The following is a 7455-nucleotide window of genomic DNA, read 5'->3' as shown; positions in this document are numbered from 1 at the left end:
CTTTTATCTCACGAAAAGGTGACAGATTTTTAGACACTGGTGTCAAGGATACCTAGCTACTTTTATGGTAAATCTGAATTGGGTCTCAGCGAGATTTTTTATAGATCAAAAGTCTCAATGGACATGACGATGCAAATGGAAACGTTCTTGAGTTGTCGGCGTTCGTATGTCAATAATCACGGCCAATTAGAAAGGCACTACAAAGGCGATCATAGGTTTTATTTATATAAAACCTACGATATATTTTCTTTTAAATTTGATGAAGATGCTTGTGTTAAAAGCTATATAAAATATTGGATATTACAGCAAAACAACTTAACTCTTCTTAACTAGTATTAAAGAATCGTGACTTTTCAACGAATAACGTAGGCTTACAATAATTTTTAGCATTTAAAAAAATTACTAACTGAAGGATTATTATTAAAATTTTATAAAATAAGTAATATTTATTTTTGAATTAACATATACACTATTTTTTTATACATTTTACATGTTTGATCAAAAGTGAGCGTATTACAAAAGATATTATTTCACAAAACAGTATTACCAACTTTCTAAAATATTCATCTCTAATGCTAAAGTCAGGAACCCCTAAAATCTCACTAAAAAAATATATTTAGCACAAATAATAAATATTATTATTTATTTTTTAATACTTTATTTCTAATTTATTTGATATATCAAATATAATTTCATTTTCTTCCCGAGATTCAGATTTTTTAAATCATACATATTGACATTGAATTAACTTGTCTTGTAGTCAAATTTTGTTATTTTTAACTCTAATGTACAACGCAAGATATTCTCGTTATAAATATTGTTTATTCTCATAATAAAGTCTGTCTGAAAATAGATATCTCTTTTCAACTACCAATACACTGACTATAGTCATTCTTCTTCAACAATAAAATTGATTAACTTTGAATTATAATATCTCAATAATGAAACGGTCAATAATATTTTTTCTTTTATTTAAACTCAGAACAAATACATAAATATTCAATCAATTTTTTGAAAATATCTCACACCTCCTGTTTTTCTCGAATTAAAAACCTTACTAAAAACACAATATCTGCTATGTTCCCCATGTTATTTATCCGAGCCTTCATTATAATTATCCGAACCTTAATTAAAATTATAGACTTAGAGACGGTCATTTGACTTCTAATGTTTATAGTAATAGTATTATAATATCCTTAATAAGTTAATACCCTTAAGAGGAAAATGAGTATACCTTTGAAAGACTGAGCCACGCTTAACATGATGGATCGTTTTACTTCATTTTAAAAAAAGAATGGAAATTATGCCTTTCTATTCCGGCCATTGTTTTTCGAATTCTAACGTAATATCAATATGTAATGTCTACTTTAAAGGATCTCCTTGTATGAACATTATGCACATTAATTTGTTTATAATATTATTAAACATAGTGACTGACTGAGTGTACATCGATATTATAATACATATTATATAAGTATGTATATGTGGATGGCTATTATGGCTTTAGAGTTTTTTTTGTAAATTATAGATTGTGTGTAAACACACACAGATTGGTATTAAAATGTAATAAAAAGTCACGTACATACATATACGAACGTTTATAAGATACGATTTACTATAACCAGCAAAACCTTAAGGTTAAAAATATATCATACAACATCATATCGTAATAGATAGACATAAGGACCCCAAACAAGTTCACATGTATCAAGACTAAATAAACATATGTGACATGTTTTTGCTGATACATGACATTATCCATGTATGAATGTTGTTGAGATTATGATTTTTACCTCCATGTATAATAAATATACCACATATGTAATTCAGAGACATTGTATACTCTACTGAAGAAAATCAACAGCTTATATTTTATAAAATAAATAGTGCCCATTTTAATTTTACGAATAAAATCGTAGCTAGCGCAGATCCATACAATTTGGAGTGAGAAAAGTTTCATTCCCTTTCTCTTATAAGTAATATCCTAATAATATTGAAATAAAAATTTAAGAAACTCCCTACATAAAATTATATCTGATCGATTCGTTTGTGTCATCGTACCTCCTAAACGGATTGCCAAAAAAAAAAAAACAAAACAAAACAAAAACAAAAAAACAAAATCCTAAACTGTTCAATGGATTAAGAGATACGAATACGATGCTACAAAATCAAGTCTGATTGATTTGTTGGTTGAATCGAAGCTGGCGAACCGCTAAACGAATGAACCCGAAATAATTCTATATCAGTATGACTGATTTTCTAATGCTAATAGTTTTATCAGTAGTATACAAGTACAAACGTTGGTATAACGTATGATTGTATGGATATAGTATAGAGGACTTTTCTTGTTTACATGTACACGGAGTTTGAATGAGTGTTTCAAACTTGATTTTTAATATAAAAAGTTGTAAGACTTCTGTGATAATTATATTGATTTAATTTCATTTGATGCATTGCTAAGTATAAACTAATACTAAATATATTTTTATTTTTTATAAATATTCACTTTTTATCACTCACTTGTTGTCTTCTTAGTCAAGGTTAGTGTACCTTCTTCTGTTTTTGTTAATGGTTGTAGTAAAGTGGTAACATACATGACTGGTCTATTGTTATTTTTGGAATTTTTTAGTTAGACAGTCTTTGATTCGATTTTTCTAATTGATTATTTGAAATACTTAAATGCAGTATATATAGACCTATTGTTCTATCCTTTTTGTTTTTTGTAAATTGATTCAGTAATTCATTAAAATTATAAAGGTTAGTTGATATGTTAAGTTTTTGTAATCATGATGAAGAAAGTGAAAGTGGTAGACTAATACGTTATTTTTCAATTTAAAGATAGGTACTCATTATACTATCAATGTTCTCAAGATCTCTCTCTGAATCTCTAGTACCTAGCTTTATTTGTCATCGCACACCTGCATAAAGGAGACCATTTTTTTGTTAATTTTTTCAAATGATTTACATTCTATAATTTAAAAAAAAATTTGGTGTTGTTAATAGTGTAAAATAAAGTTTAAAGCTGGTAGAAATTCAAAATATAAGTGATAAATATCATACTAGCAATGATATTAATCACTTATATTTATCAATTTCTGCTTTCTATCTGCAAATATTACAAAAAGATAAACATACCCTGTAAATAAATAAAGTATCGTTTCTATATCATATGATTTGACCTTATTATAACGGAGGAAGAACAACATCGATTGTCCTGCAAATTTCGTAATAGAGTCTGTTTACTGGGATGTTTCTTTGAATATCTAAAAATTTCCTCATTATTAAAGTGCCTTATGATTGGGAAAATAAGGATGTTTGCTCAGTGATCAAGGTTGATAGTTAAAAATAAAGTACTAAACATTACTACAAAGTAACTGAGCCGCCAAGATTTCGAACCAACATATTTTTCTTCATTATTCCTCGTATTTGCTTTCCTGAATCAATCTTAAAAGATTTAAGGTTTTATTTGAAAAAGAAATACACATACATTTAGGTAAACACTAAGTAGCTAAAGATTTCAAGCGTTAAAATGACTTTAATAAACAATTTGAATGAATATTTTATAATCATCCAGTATACGGTAAGCGTTCACAAGTAAGTTTTATTTTGATTTAGTGTAACGACATAATAATAATCAATAATATAGTTATTAATACCACAATTGAGTACTTAATTTCAATTTTTTTCATATACTAAGTTTAAAAATATCATGCTGGGATTTTTTCTAAACTATATCCACATGCAAACAATCAAGTCTCAAATATCATTTTGAAACGCGCAGTCAATGCTGTTTGAAATAAAACTAATGTTTATAAATAAATATTACATTATTCTTAGTTTCATTTATTGAAATTTATTATTATTACACTATTGATTGATTATTGCCATTCGTTTTACTAGACGTAGGTATTAATGGCAATCCGAATGATTTGCCAAAGAAATCGAGACTTATTAATATTTCTTTCGTAATCGTTAGTCAATAGTATCTTATAAACTTTCGTCAAAAACCCGATAGTTAAAGATCTATGTGCACTTTTAAATTTAGCCAATAAAGTGGAGTTTAAATTTAATCAATGAAAACATTTTTGAGTAAAGTAAGTTAATGTTTTAGTTATTAAGATTTTTTGTATTATTTCTAACACAAACGTAATTACAATATTGGTTCAAAATGCCTCTCCCTACGGCTGTAAAAAATATTTTTTACATTTAAACTTTTGTTCTATCTCTAACGGTTTACAAGATGGGTCCTGCGGACCGAAGATCCAAATTTTACGTCTTCAGTATACTATAAAAATTTCAGCTTGATATTTCTTTTCGTTTTTGAGTAATCTTGATGACGGACAGACAGACGGACAGACAGACGACAGACAGACGACAGACAGACAACCGAAAATGGACTAATTAGGTGATTTTATGAACACCTATACCAAAATTTTTTGCTTAGCATCAATATTTTTAAGCGTTACAAACTTGAGACTAAACTTAATATACCTTGCATATTACATATATGCATGGTATAAAAATGAACAATTTCTTTCAAATTTTTTTCCTACTCAATTAAAGAAAAGTATTATTTCGAACGAAATGTTGTGTTTAGTTCAAAGAATTCACAGTTTTATTTTATCTTATGTATTTTGCAATTGTTTAAACAAATTAGCTTATTTGTTTATAAGGGATTTGTGCTATGAATAAGAACTAACAATTGCACGAAGTGATGCCCCAAAATTTGTATTTAGACGTACCTCCCATTACTGGAAATCACAAGTAGGTACTAATCAACAAATGGAATAAGTGTCTCGGCCCAAAAGAAAAAACCCAAAAACACCCATTACTCAATACGTTTGCATTTTGCCCGTCGTAATCATTTAGACTTTAGTCACACATGCCTATAATCTACATCCCTATAATATCAAGGCGAGGTTCTTTTATGTATAATTTTTTTTATTAAAAATTCAGCAATATTATTAAATTTAAGTAAATAATTACATTTATTTGAATAAAAAAAGTACTTTGGGTAAACGCAATTAAAGTTTACGCATAATCCTTTTATTTAGTGCACAATATTAAAACCCATATCAATTGAATATTTAAATTTATCCAATTAGTTAGAACGAACCTTTAATAATGTAATATAAATATGTGATCAATTTAAGTATGCTTTTGTTTATGAGGTTTCGTGTTCTAAAAAGCAAGTCTCAGACAAATTTAATTCACCTGTTCAATCGGGTTTTGGTATAACAACTTTAGCATTTATGTATACCTATGCATGCAAACATAAAAAACCCTTTGAATTCATTTAGAAAAGACCACACCTAAAATATGAATGGAATGAAATCAAAATTACAGAATATATGTGTAAATTTATTCAGATATTATTGATTGACCTAATAATATTAAGTAGGCATATTAATTATTATATGAGTTATTTGAAATGGTGATTTTTATTTTATTGACAGAAGTTATTTATCTCTAAATATTAAAACACCTGCCAGCGGAAATATGTATTTCAATGTAATGTAAAAAGAATGTGTCTTGACTGAAAAGTTTTTTCAAACATGTTTTGGAACCAAACTCATCTATTATCTTTCTTGTCGTTTGAATCTAGTGGCATTTGAAGTTTCGATTGAATTCTAGTTGAAGTTTTCTCGATAAAATTATGATTTTTAACTTCCCAGAGGAAGAGGAAGCTAATGTAATGGGGCCGATTTTGAAAATCTCCAGTTTTACATATTTCCGCGGTTTCAAGGCCACAATATCTGAATCAAAACTTTTCAATGTGATGTCTGTTTGTGTGTGTACGAATGTGCGTATGTTCGTTCGGATTCTTTTGCCTCGATTATCTCGCGAACCAGTTATGACATTAACATGCGACTGGGCTAATTCGACGCGTGATCTCGTATTTAAGAACTGAAAGAATTTTCAGTAGAAATAGTTGAGCTGTTTTTTAATGGTAATAAAAAAACTGGAAAAATCTGAAAAGTGGATAAAACATATCATTTATCTATGGAGATAATGATCCTTACACATTAACTACAGTACATGTTTGGAGAATAGGGGGGTCGCACTCACACGACTTCAGTACCACACCGACTATGTACTGCTTGCAAATTTTATAAAATTAAAGAGTTTATTTGTCTGTGGCTTTGGCTGTAGCATCGCAACACTGAAGCTAATAAATTTTAATCGAGTAGGTAGAGCTATGTTTGAAGACAACTTGATCAGTTTTAATACTACTAGCTTTAATTATAGAATGCTACATTATCAGTAAGTAAAATTTACTGTATTTTATTTTCAAAGGTTTTTAATCTAATAACAATTCTTTTAAACCGACTTCAAACAAAAAAGGAGGAGGTTATCAATTCGACTGTATTTTTTTATGTGTGTTACCTCAGAACTTTCGGTTAGGTCAACCGATTTTGATGATTCTTTATCTTTTTGGAAGCTGGTGCTTTCCGTGTGGTCCCAATTCATTTTGGTCCAGTTCTGGTAACGGCATCCATGAGAAAATCATAAAAATCTTAAATTTGCATTAAGTATGCGCGACAAGAGGGCGAATAACTCAATATCACGTGAACCGATTTCGATGATTCTTTGTTTAGTGACAAATTAGTTATTGTACTTCAGATTCACTAAAAATCACAAAATAAAAAAACTTTTAACGAAAAGAAAAACCGACTACTGAAACCGAATCTGTCTAATTGTAAGTGGTAGATATGGTTTAAAAAGTTGGTAGTTTCAAACAAATTCTGCTTAACAGTTGGTAGACCTAATCTTTGACTTAGCTACTTTGAATTACTCAAAGTTGGTAATCTACCAACTTTCTATTCTAAGAATACTTAAAGTTGGTAGATCTACCTGAAAGTTGGTAGAGTTGACAACGCTGACCCATCAAGTTGTGAACAACAGTGAAGATAAGTGAGGGCAAGGTTGGGTAATGCTACTTTCTTACAAAATAAGCACTACATAATTACATCAAGAATGAAATAAACAATAATTTTTTTATAAAAGTGGTAGACATTAAATTCTGTAATTTAAAAGATCGAAAGTAATGTTCGAAATAACTTTCATGTACAATTTTTTTTGTAAGTTTTTTTGCAATAAAACTAACAATAAATTGTCATATGTGATTATTTTAAAGTAATTTGTTCAAATTTGTCGTCGACATATGGCTTTGTATGAATTCATTCAAAATGATTAATTAAAGACAGCACAGTAAATATTATTATTTGAATGAAATAAAACAGTCTAAATATTTATAAATTAGTTCGCTTCACTTTTAATTCATTAATACCTGCAGTTTTTTTTCTTCTTTCATAGTTATTAAATGATTAATTTTTATTTTAGCTGATTGAAACAGATTTTGAATTCATTGTATACAGAATGTTTATTTTTTACTCATATTAACTAATATACAGGCTTTTATTAGCTTCATTTGTAATTATGTAGAAATAAAAT

This window comes from Chrysoperla carnea, chromosome 1, assembly GCF_905475395.1.
Source record: "Chrysoperla carnea chromosome 1, inChrCarn1.1, whole genome shotgun sequence".
Classification (NCBI taxonomy): Eukaryota; Metazoa; Arthropoda; class Insecta; order Neuroptera; family Chrysopidae; genus Chrysoperla; species Chrysoperla carnea.
The sequence above is the reverse complement of the archived record's forward strand: the minus strand, read 5'-3'. Positions refer to the sequence as shown.